We start from the raw sequence: 11,978 nt of genomic DNA on the forward strand, positions 1-11,978 counted from the left end.
ATGCACCTGTTGAACAGGGACAGAAAAATTGGGCCTTTGGTGGTGGTGGTGGTGTTGCCACAACACTGTAAGCCCTCACAGTTACTCTTGGTGGGCGCAGGAATGGGCCCTGCTGTGAAATATTAGATCAAGAATTGTAATTACATGTCCCTGTTAAACAGGGGCAGAAAAATTGGGCCTTAGGCACTGGTGCCCCAACACTGCAACCCCTCACAGATGCTATAGTTGGAGCGCAGGAATGAGCCCTGCTGCAAAGTATTGCATCAAAAATTGTAATTATACGCTCCTGTTAAACAGGGGCTGAAAAATTGGGCCTTGGGCACTGGTGCTGGTGCCACAATACTGCAACCCCTCACAGATGCTATAGTTGGAGTGCAGGAATGAGCCCTGCTGCAAAGTATTGCATCAAAAATTGCAATTACGCACCCCTGTTAAACAGGGGCAGAAAAATTGGGCCTTGGCCACTGGTGGCGGTGCCCAGAACCAAAAATGTTCTTACAAGCTATCAGCATGAAAATTGAGGAGGAAGAGGATTGTCACTCAGCATAACAGGATAGTCACTCAGCATCAGTATAAGCAGTATTAAAGGGATCTCACATTAAAAAAAAAATCAATCAGTTACATCAGCATCAGGTGCTTGGTAGCTGGTGATCCAAGACTGATTCATTTTTATGAAGGTCAGCCGATCGACCGATTCGATGGACAGGCGCACCCTGTGATCGGTTACAAAGCCTAAAGCAGCACTGAATGTGCGTTCCGAAAGAACACTGGATGCAGGACAGGCCAGTAGCTCAATTGCATACTGTGCAAGCTCTGGCCAGTGATTCATCCTCAAGGCCCAGTAACCCAGAGGATTTTCAGTGGGAAAGGTGTCCAAGTCTGATCTTGCCCCTAGGTAATCCTGCACCATGTGAATCAGACGTTGGCGATGGTTGCTGGAACCGATCAGACCTTGGGGCTGCGGACTAAAGAATTGTCTGAATGCATCGGTCAGACGGCCACCTTCTCCACATTCTGTGACTGACCGAAGCCTCAGCAACTCGTTGTCCAGGAGGACCAGGAAATTGTAACCTCCCAGGCTCTGGAAATGTGTTGCACAAACCTTTCTGCAAGGCCTTCCGAAGATGTTTCATCCTCTGCTCCCTCTGTGACAGCAAGATAAGGTCCACAACCTTACCCTTGTAACGTGGATCAAGAAGGGTTGCCAGTTAGTAATCATCCCTGTCCTTGATACCACGAATACGAGGATCCTTCCGCGGGCTTTGCAGGATAAGGGAGGCCATGCAGTGTAGGTTTGCTGAGGCATTCGGTCCAGAGTCCTCTGGGTCACTAAAGATGACATGTTCCGCAGCCACCCCCTCCCAGCCATACAAGTCCATGGGTTTCTTCGGACTGTAAATGATCCCTTGAAGACTGCTGCTGATGCTGAGTGCCAGGCTCCACCTCCATGCTGACACAATCCTCCTCCTCCTCTTCCTGTGTGATCAGCGGGCACGCAGGAACACTGTCTGGATAAAGGGGGCTTTGAGAGGTAAGGAAGTCAACCTCTTCCTCCCTCTGTTCTGCCTCAAGTGCCCTGTCCATTATTCCACGCAGCGTGTGCTCCAACAGGTGGGCAAGAGGGACAGTGTCACTGATGCATGCACTGTCACTGCTCACCATCCTCGTGGCCTCCTCAAATGGTGACAGGACAGTGCATGCATCCCTGATCATAGCCCACTGGTGTGGGGAAAAAAAAACAAGGTCCCCTGACCCTGTCCTGGTGCCATAGTCGCATAGGTACTCATTGATGGCACTCTGCTGCATGTGCAGCCGCTGCAGCATGGCCAACGTTGAGTTCCACCTGGTGGGCATGTCACAGATTAGGCGGTTCTTGGGCAGGTTAAATTCCTTTTGGAGGTCAGCCAGCCAAGCACTGGCATTATATGACCTGCGGAAATGCACACAGACTTTTCTGGCCTGCCTCCTGTAAGCCCGTGCACCTGCCCAAGAACCGCTGCACCACCAAGTTAAGGACGTGAGCCAATCAGGGCACATGGGTCAGTTGTCCCTGTCAGAGGGCGAAGAGGAGGTTGGTGCCATTGTCGCAAACCACCATTCCTGGCTTGAGCTGGTGTGGCGCCAACCACCTCCGAACCTGCGCCTGCAGAGCTGACAGAATTTCTGCCCCAGTGTGGCTCCTGTCCCCCAAGCACAGCAGCTCAAGCACCGCATGGCATCTTTTTGCCTGCGTGCTTGCATAGCCCCTTGAACGCCTACGGAGCGCCGCTGGTGCCGAGGACAAATCAGCACAGGAAGAGGCCATGGAGGAAGAAGAAGAGGAGGGGTGGAGGAGAGAGGTGTGGCAGAGTCACCATTAGTAGAATTTTGGAGGCGTGGTGGCGGAACAACCTCCAACACTACTGCACCCTGTCCTGCATCCTTCCCAGCTGCCAGAAGAGTCACCCAGTGCGCGGTGAAAGATAGGTAACGTCCCTGTCCATGCCTGCTGGACCATGAGTCAGCGGTAATATGTACCTTACCGCTGACCGCCCTGTCCAGCGAGACCAAGACATTGCCTTCCACATGCCGGTGGAAAGCCAGAATCGCCTTCCTTGAGAAAAAGTGGTGTTTGGGAACCTGCCACTGAGGAACTGCACATTCCACAAACTCACGGAAGGGGGCAGAGTCTATCAACTGAAAAGGCAGCAGTTGAAGTGCTAGCAATTTAGCCAAGCTAGCATTCAACCGCTGGGCATGTGGATGGCTGGGAGTGAACTTCTTTCGGCGGTGCAGCAGCTGGGGCAGGGAAATTTGCCTGCTACAATCTGACGTTGGTGTACCGATAGCAGATTGCCCGCAAGTACTTGGCTGTGACACCCCTAATTCTACACCTTCATTCCTCTCAGTGCAGGTTTCAGAGAGGACTGAAGGAATAGTGGGGTTGGAGATCCCAGCTGATGAGGAGCAAGGAGAGGTCCGCTTTGTTCTTTGAACTGCATGGCAGGTAGACATATGTCTGGTCAAGCATGTGGTGCCCAAGCGGGTGATGATTTGGCCACGCGAGATACGCTTGAGACGTATGTTGCAAATAGCAGCAGTGGGATCTGATGCACTCGTCTCAAAAAAGGCCCACACCAAAGAACTTTTGGAATAACGCACAGAGACAGCAGCGTCCTGCACATGCGGAGCTCTGCGTTGTGATGCAGTCGTGTGCTGCCCATAAGCTGGCACCTGGAGGGCATCCTGCCTCATTGGAAATGTGCCTCCTCCTCTCCTATCAGGCACCCACGTGGAGTCAGTGACCTCATCATCCCCTCCTCATCACTGGAGCAAACCTGCAGTATGCTGCAGCTGGGGGAACATGACTGCCAGATTGCTGTCCTTCTTGGGCACCCCCTCTCTCTGGGCTGACGTTACTGCCTGCCTCTAGCTGGGTACCATCATCGGAGCCTTCAAAACACTGGGCATCCTCCTGGAGCATGTACCCAACACTGTGGTCAAACAGTTCGGGGGACTCCTCAGGAGGACATGGTGGGGCTGGGGAAGGGGTGACTGATGCCATTGAGCCCAGGGAAGAGGCCGCGTTGGCAGCTGCTTTGCCAGAAAAAGTACCCTGAGCCTGGGTGAGAGAGGATGAGGAGGATGAGGACGGCTTGGTCATCCACTCTACCAAGTCTTCCGCATGTTGCGGCTCAACACGGCCAGCTGCTGAAAAAAGGACAAGCGTGTCCCACGGCCACGTGCTGATGAGGATGCACCATCTACATGACCAGCACTGTTGCCTCTAGACACAGAGCCTGCTTACCCTCTTTTATTGGCTTGTGACTGTCTGCCTCTCCTTGTTGGCCTTCCAGACATACTAATGGCCTGCAGTGAGATGTAGCTGCACAAAGCTGGGATGTATATATATACTGATACTGCAGCTAGCAGAATCAACTGCCTGCCTGTAGTATTATTAGCATGAGAACACCAGCAATTGTCTTCAGGTAGCTTTAGGTGCAAACTGTGCAGAGGACACAGTACACTAACTGTAAATACTGCAGCTGCCTGCCTGTGGTATTAATGGGATCAGAACAACAGCAATTGTCTTCAGGTAGCTTTAGGTGCACACTGTGCAGAGGACACAGTACACTAACTGTAAATACTGCAGCTGACTGCCTGTGGTACTAATAGGATCAGAAGAACACCAGCAATTGTCTTTAGGTAGCTTTAGGTGCACACTGTGCAAAGGACACAGTACACTAACTGTAAATACTGCAGCTGCCTGCCTGTGGTACTAATAGGATCAGAAGAACACCAGCAATTGTCTTCAGGTAGCTTTAGGTGCACACTGTGCAAAGGACACAGTACACTTACTGTAAATACTGCAGCTGCCTGTCTGTGGTACTAATAGGATCAGAAGAACACCACCAATTTTCTTCAGGTAGCTTTAGGTGCACACTGTGCTGAGGACACAGTACACTAACTGTAAATACTACAGCTGCCTGCCTGTGGTATTAATAGGATCAGAACAACAGCAATTGTCTTCAGGTAGCTTTAGGTGCACACTGTGCAGAGGACACAGTACACTAACTGTAAATACTGCAGCTGCCTGCCTGTGGTGCTAATAGGATCAGAAGAACACCAACAATTTTCTTCAGGTAGCTTTAGGTGCACACTGTGTAGAGGACACAGTACACTAACTGTAAATACTGCAGCTGCCTGCCTGTGGTACTATTAGGATCAGAAGAACACCCCCAATTTTCTTCAGGTAGCTTTAGGTGCACACTGTGCAGAGGACACAGTACACTAACTGTAAATACTGTAGCTGCCTGCCTGTGGTACTAATAGGATCAGAAAAACACCACCAATTTTCTTCAGGTAGTTTTAGGTTCACACTGTGCAAAGGACACAGTACACTAACTGTAAATACTGTAAATACTGTAAAAACACCTGCCTGCCTGTCAGTAGGAAGAGAATAACAGGAACGGATCTAGCTAAACTGAATACAGTATATATATATATATATATATATATATATATATATATATATATATATATATACACACACGTACAACATCTAGGATGAATATATATACACAATACACCGTAAGTGCAGCTGACTTGCTTGCCTACACTATCTAACTTAAATCAAATGACACTGTCTCTCTCTCTGTCTATCTCTCTCCGCCGCAACACACTACACAAGGCCGCCACGCAGGCGGCCTTATATAGTGTGGGGCGTGTACTAAACCCCCTGAGCCATAATTGGCCAAAGCCACCCTGGCTTTGGCCAATTACGGCTCTCTGTACAGACGGCGCTGTGATTGGCCAAGCATGCAGGTCATAGTGCATGCTTGGCCAATCATCAGCCAGCAATGCCGCAGTAAATTATGGGCCCTGACGCGCCACTCGAATTTTTTCAGTGGGATGTTACTCATTTTTATGACTAGCCAAATATATATCTTCTCCGGCAGTATATTATCAGCCCCGTTAACCCCCCCCTTTTTTGTTCTTTGTTTTTTGCCTTTTGCCACATCCATTCCTAGCTATATACTACTACTATTTTTTGGCTTGTGATGTGTTTGTCTATTGATATGGTCCTTTTTTTTTTTTTAGTGTCTCCTTAAATTTTAGCGCAAATATGGCAGTGTAATTATGATAGTTTTGTTTCTGGTACTATGCACACCCAAGATAGCTGGTCATCCAATTCATTTATTGAATACAAGTCCCTCCTATAGATTACAGAAGGCAGAGGGACAATTTAAAATTTAGGCTGTGTTTCTACTGTCCATATTGTCCCATATGGTATTGTGCATACCCAGGATAGCTGGTGGTTCAAATCATTTATTGAATGCGAGTCCCCCCCCCCCCCCCCCCCCATAGATTGCAGAAGGCATAGGTTTAATCTAAAATTTGGGCCGTGATTTTTTTTTTTTACCGCCCATATTGTTTCATATGATACTATGCACTCCCAGGATAATTGGCCACTTAATCCATTTATTGAATACAAGTCTCTCTTATAGACTGCAGAAGGCATAGGGGCGATCTAAAATTTGGGCCACGTTTTTACCGCCCATATTGTTCAATATATATATATATATATATATATATATATATACATACACAAATGTATTTATTAACCGTACATGAATTCATCTATCTAATTACGCACCATGGTACTGAGGTCATATGGAACAGATAATCAATGGATATCTTTTTCCTGTATGAACCATATACCGTTGATCGATTTTGGTCAATTTTGTCTCGTTTTATACTCCTCCTCCTTCCATCCTTATACCTTGATAGCTTCCCCATGTTTTTTGATTAATGTTTTTATTGTGGGTCTAGCCAAATATATATGTATTTACTTATATATTTACTCAGGTATATTGGAGTATAGCAAACATATATTCATTTTTAACCATTGGCATATGAATAGGTTATAATGCTTTTAAATTTGGACGTTTTCTCTCTTCTATACACACATTTATATTTTTACACATACTTCATATGTACACATTTTTTCCTGTTTTTTCATAGCACATGAACTGTCTATATCGATATATCCTCATAACTACCATTAACCCTATTTATGAATGGATATCCAAATATGTGCAAGTTTATATGTCTTTTTCTTTCTCATTAATGTATATGTGAATCACATGTGGCTAGAAAGAAGTCCGCAATTTAATGATCTGTATCACCTGTTGCTATATTGGATAGGTTTATATAAGGAGAAAAATGCTGACTTATCTTTGTAATGAATAAGCGCACCTGTTAGTGTGTGAAACGCGTCTACCATTTGAACTGTTTGTAACACTTGGGATGTTCATTTATTAAACAAGAATTTTGATGGATCTTGGAGTGCAGCCATTTCTTCAGTGTTTATCCATCTGAATAGCTGTAATGCTTGGGCGGTCAACTTCACAATTTCCAAAACAAAAAAAAATGAATAAAACCAAAATAACCGCGCTCCTATAAAGAAATCATAAATTAAACATCATCACAGTGAGTATACAGAATACATATACGCAACACCAATTAAAATAAGTGAATAAACATAAATGTGAAGTCCATAGTATATCCCAAGTGCAAATAACGTCCTTTGTGAGTATAGGAAAGTATAGTGGGTATAGGTCTCTTTTTCCACCAGCATGCAGACACACTACACATTCACCAGACTTAATTAACCACTATTATAGGGAGTCAAGATGTGCATAGAGGGAGAAATCCCAGGGTATCACACATGAGATCACGGAAATGGAATCCAAGTTGCTGCTGTCACTCGTTCAATATGCAGATAAATACTATATTCAAAGCCCCAAAGATGCCATATAAAGATAAAGAGGGAGAGGAAAGAGCGCTTTCATAGTGTAGTATTAAAAATAATTTATTTTTAAAAAGGTTATATTGCACTTACATCTAAGAAGAAAAGGATCAGCATGTATATTATTGGAAATGCCGGTTTGTGCTCCACCTGCGTTCCAGCTGACTGGAAATGACGTATCTCAAGAACACCACCCAATGCCGTTTTGTCGGCCCACGTCTGACGTCATCAGGGATCACGTGCTCGGATACGTCTAACCCTTTTATATACAATCCACAACCAGGCTGGGTCAATCCGATTGTAAAATAACTAAGGATGGCTGAGGATTCAAACATAATCAAATATATTTAATACAAAAAGGTTAATCTATCATAAGATGGTTCTATTTTATTTATGTTATCACTTAACAAATTAAAAAAACTTTAACAGACGCTGAGCTCTAGTTAAAAATCGCTGAACTGGAAATCAACACTGACCTCTAAAGGCCATTCTATATATTACCACTAAGAATTAATAATTTTAGAACAAGAGGCTTTCACAGTTGTACAAAAGAGACCTCTAGTGGGCATTACAGATATTGCATTTCACTGGCCTGATAATAAGACCAGAATCAATAGAAAAAAAACAGACTATACAAACAATTAAACAATTGACATCAATATCTATGTTAAGCATGCAGGACTTAAAGTATTAAGGTCAAATATCCATTTTGTTTCATTCATAGAAACAGCTTTGGTCATGTTGATACCTCCCTGTAATTCTCAATTCTATCTATCCCACAGAATTCCAAAAGACTAGGCCGCAGTGACGGTGAACCTTGGCACCCCAGATGTTTTGGAACTACATTTCCATGATGCTCATGCACTCTGCAGTGTAGGTGAGTATCATTGGAAATCTAGTTCCAAAACATCTGGGGTGCCAAGGTTTGCCATCACTGGACTAAGGTCTCGATTGTGGTACAATCTAAAGTGGTTCAATAGGCTATGCTTGGGGAATCCTTTTTTAATATTATTAATACGTTCGTTGACCCTTACTCCCATTTTTCTTGTCGTGCGACCTACATATTGCAGCCCCCATGGACAGGCTGCAAGATAGGTCACATGGGTAGTCTGGCAAGTTATAAATATCTTAATTTTAAACTCTCTACCAAGACTATTTCATTTAAAAGTATTCAATTTTCTTTTTCTCTTTTTTATGGTTCTACACCCTACACACCTACCACAGCAAAATAAGCCTGTCTGATCCAGAAATGTAATGGGCTTCTTGGGGAACATTGGGGACTATAATATTTCTCAAATTTTGGGCTCTCTGGTAGAGACATTTTGTTTTTTTTTAGGGAGAAAACCACTTAAAGTTTTGTCTCTTAATAAAAAGCATTTCATTATTATACTCTCAATAGATTTAAAATATGCAGTGAAATCTGTCAAAAAAGTTGTTTCATACCCAATATTTCTATTTTTTGATTTATCTTCTAATAGTAATTTGCAAAAAAGATTGAAGGTTTCCCATGGGGTTTTTTTTAGCAACAAATATAAATCGGAAAGAGTTTTATATAAAAAATAGGTTTTATTAACAAAATATTCGGGACATGGATTAAACAGTACAAAAATGTAAAACATGAGCTCCGGTTTACATGATACAAGACACGATGGATTGGATAACAGATCAGACAATTAGTAATATATGAAAACTATTATAGAGGGTATGCATCCAACGATGCTACCTGCAATATTGAACATGGTTATACTATCCGATGTTGGAAAAAACCCAGATGCATTTCAACCTTATTGGGTCATGGTCTTCCTCAGGGGGTCCTTATATTTCTACAAGTACATCAGAAAAAAACAACATTTTAATATTATTTAATATATCCTATACATGTATTAGTCTGAGGTAGTCACTTTATATTTACCCTCTATACCGTGTGGACTCGTTTATCCGGAGACTTCTTTAAAAGAGCATAAAAGAAAACAGAAGATTCCCCCACTTGTGGTCCTGGATTCTGCTGAAAAGTCGTCCCTGCTTGCACCCTCAATGGGGAGGCAAAACTGACCCGTGAGGCTTGCAAGTGGTCACAGATAAACAGTGCCCCCCACGCACAAGGCCAAAGGAGGGAAAAGGAGAAACAGGTCACCTGAAAGTTACCATGAGGATAAAGATTAGTATATTGTATATGTGTTGAAATGTGTTAGGTTATATCAATGCTCTAACCCAAATGCATATAATGTTTATATGTAATGTAAGGAGCAAAGAGCAATTTATTTCAGGAGCAAAAAAAGAAAGGAAATAAAAATTTTCTAACTTTCTTTTTAAATTTTTTATAAAGGTTACTAAAAGAGTGTATGTATTAGTGTATTTTTTACAGATTACTAAAAGTATATATATCACTGTACATCAAGCTTTTGTTTGGAGAAAATAAATATCCCATCGAATTATAACTATATCTGGGCTCTAATCAAAGTGTCTGTGCCCAGGAAAAGTGAAGGCAGTGATGATGTTTTTTAGACCACAGACAAGAAGTAGGAAGGAAGTAGATCCTTCACGTATTATCATACGATACTCACGATAACATCAACAAATTCGCAATATTATTGCAAAACATTGGTCCATCCTTACAGATAATGACAAAGTCCAGCATTTTGTCCCTCCGGTTCCCTCTATCACTTTTAAACGGGTTGCGTCTTTAAAAGACAAATTGATGAAAAACGAATATTGCAAATCCAATAAAAAACATTGTTCCATATATGGGACCTTTCCTTGCGGACATTGTGCTCACTGTCCGTAGATAAGAAAGGAAAAAGTATTTACGCTTCCCAACGGCCAGGTTTTCAAACCCAAACATTTTGTAGATTGCCATACTCCTGCAGTAGTCTATTTAATGACCTGAGAGTGCGGCGCATTTTATGTGGGTAAAACCAGGCAGAAATTTTGGTGCAGAACTTCTAAACATGTCTATAGCATGGAAATAGGCAACATCTACCTCACCTTAGGAAGACATGTGACACCCAACACCACTACAAAATGCCAAAAATTGCTTTCGCCGCCTTAGACAGGATTCACATTCCGAGAAGAGGTGGCGATTGGAACAAAAGGCTCTTACAAATCGAGCAAAAATGTATATATAGACTCGGGACCACCACACATCCAGGTCTATATATCCCTTTCTTGAAGGGGTTCAATTCAGGAAAGACCAGTTAGGATGATATGGTTGAAGAAATGTGGAGGAGAATGAAGGGGGCAAGAAAATACATTTTCTTTTTTTTTAAACATTACTTCACTTGCCATTCCCTCATCGAGGAAGTAGCTGTTGGCACCCATTTCATAATATGGCATTGCCTTTCAACCTGGATATGAACTTGGCCCTCTCCGGGTACAATAATACATATATATATATATATATATATATATATATATATACATACACATGTCTATGATATTAATAAATTCTTATGATGATAATCTTTGTAATATTTATATGCCCTTTACTGCCTTCCCATGAACATCTATCCATCCTTTCTGGTAATTATTTTCCTGGAAACAGGCTTTGGGGAATTTCAATGCATTTCTCTTGATTGATGCCTTTTTAGGTCATAGTTTTCACAGTGTACCTTTTCTTTCTTTCCTTGCTCATTATATAACAAAAATAAAATAATGCATTTACATTGTATCAGTAGGTTTGATTTTTCGACATTGTAATATATGAATTGATGTAAAGTTGAAATAGTTTAATTATGTTTATGGTTTTCTCTTCTTTCTCCCCCAGATACTAGACTGCTGTTTTTGTCCTCCCCCTGTACCTTGGGGTGTCAATGCTTGATCTGGTGGCTTCCCGGCAGGGTGGGGGGATGCAACTCTAGGCATCTCCCCTTTCTAGCAACACCCGTGGTTTTAACATCTACCACCGGGTGGAGCTCCAACCCTGCCGGCGGCATTCCGTGTCCACCTTCGGACGAGGAGCTGATGTCGCGCGCATGCGCGGAGCGGCCTCCTGTGTTTTGCGGGGATGCCTGCTCCGCGCGTGGGAGCTGCTCGTCTTCAGTCACATGGATCCTCTCTGATTCACAAAAACACAGAGTTTATGCTGCTAATTATAGGTCAACCGGGGGGGTATTCAGTATGTTTGTGTATTTTGGATAATTTATATATTATTGGTACCTGAGGTGCATCTGGTGTAAGATATCTGACCTCCTTCCTTGTTAGAATATCTTTTTTGAGGTCTGTTTTCACTAAACACTTCAATTTAGCCTTCAGTTTATTTGTAGGTTTCCCTTTAAACTTTTTATATGTATTAGAATAGTGGGAGATACCATTCAGCTCATATTTATAATCCTCCTCATTTAACACAATCCCACCCCCTTTATCAGCTGCCCTAATCACTACATTTTTTATTTTTTCTAAAGCTTCAATGCCCTTCTGTATATTACCTTTTTTGTGTCTGGGTTTGGTTTTGAGTAATCAAATGTCTTTTTCTACCATAGACTTTAAACTTTCTAAAAAAATGGTTGGATGATTTTTTTTGGGATTAAAAATTGATTTATTTCTTAAACTACTATTTTAAAAAACTGCAGTAAAATCATTTTTATTGGTCTGTTTTTCTGCAAAAAAACTATAAACACTCAACTTTCTGATGAACTTCTCTGCATCTATATATGCATTCAATTTGTTTAGTTCTTTATCTGGTGCAAAC

General features: G+C 42.5%; 1 protein-coding gene across 1 annotated transcript in view; it reads right to left on the bottom strand.

Moving 5' to 3' along the window:
• Positions 1–7,512, bottom strand: part of LOC141148939 (antiviral innate immune response receptor RIG-I-like) — a 171,229-nt gene extending 163,717 nt beyond the window's left edge. Inside the window, exon 1 of the mRNA XM_073636850.1 lies at positions 7,385–7,512. The gene's annotated coding sequence lies outside the window, so the exon portion shown is untranslated. The remainder of the gene's footprint in view (positions 1–7,384) is intronic.
• Between the last annotated feature and the right edge of the window lie 4,466 nt (positions 7,513–11,978).

The sequence above is a fragment of the Aquarana catesbeiana genome, linkage group LG01, assembly GCF_042186555.1.
Source record: "Aquarana catesbeiana isolate 2022-GZ linkage group LG01, ASM4218655v1, whole genome shotgun sequence".
Lineage (NCBI taxonomy): Eukaryota > Metazoa > Chordata > Amphibia > Anura > Ranidae > Aquarana > Aquarana catesbeiana.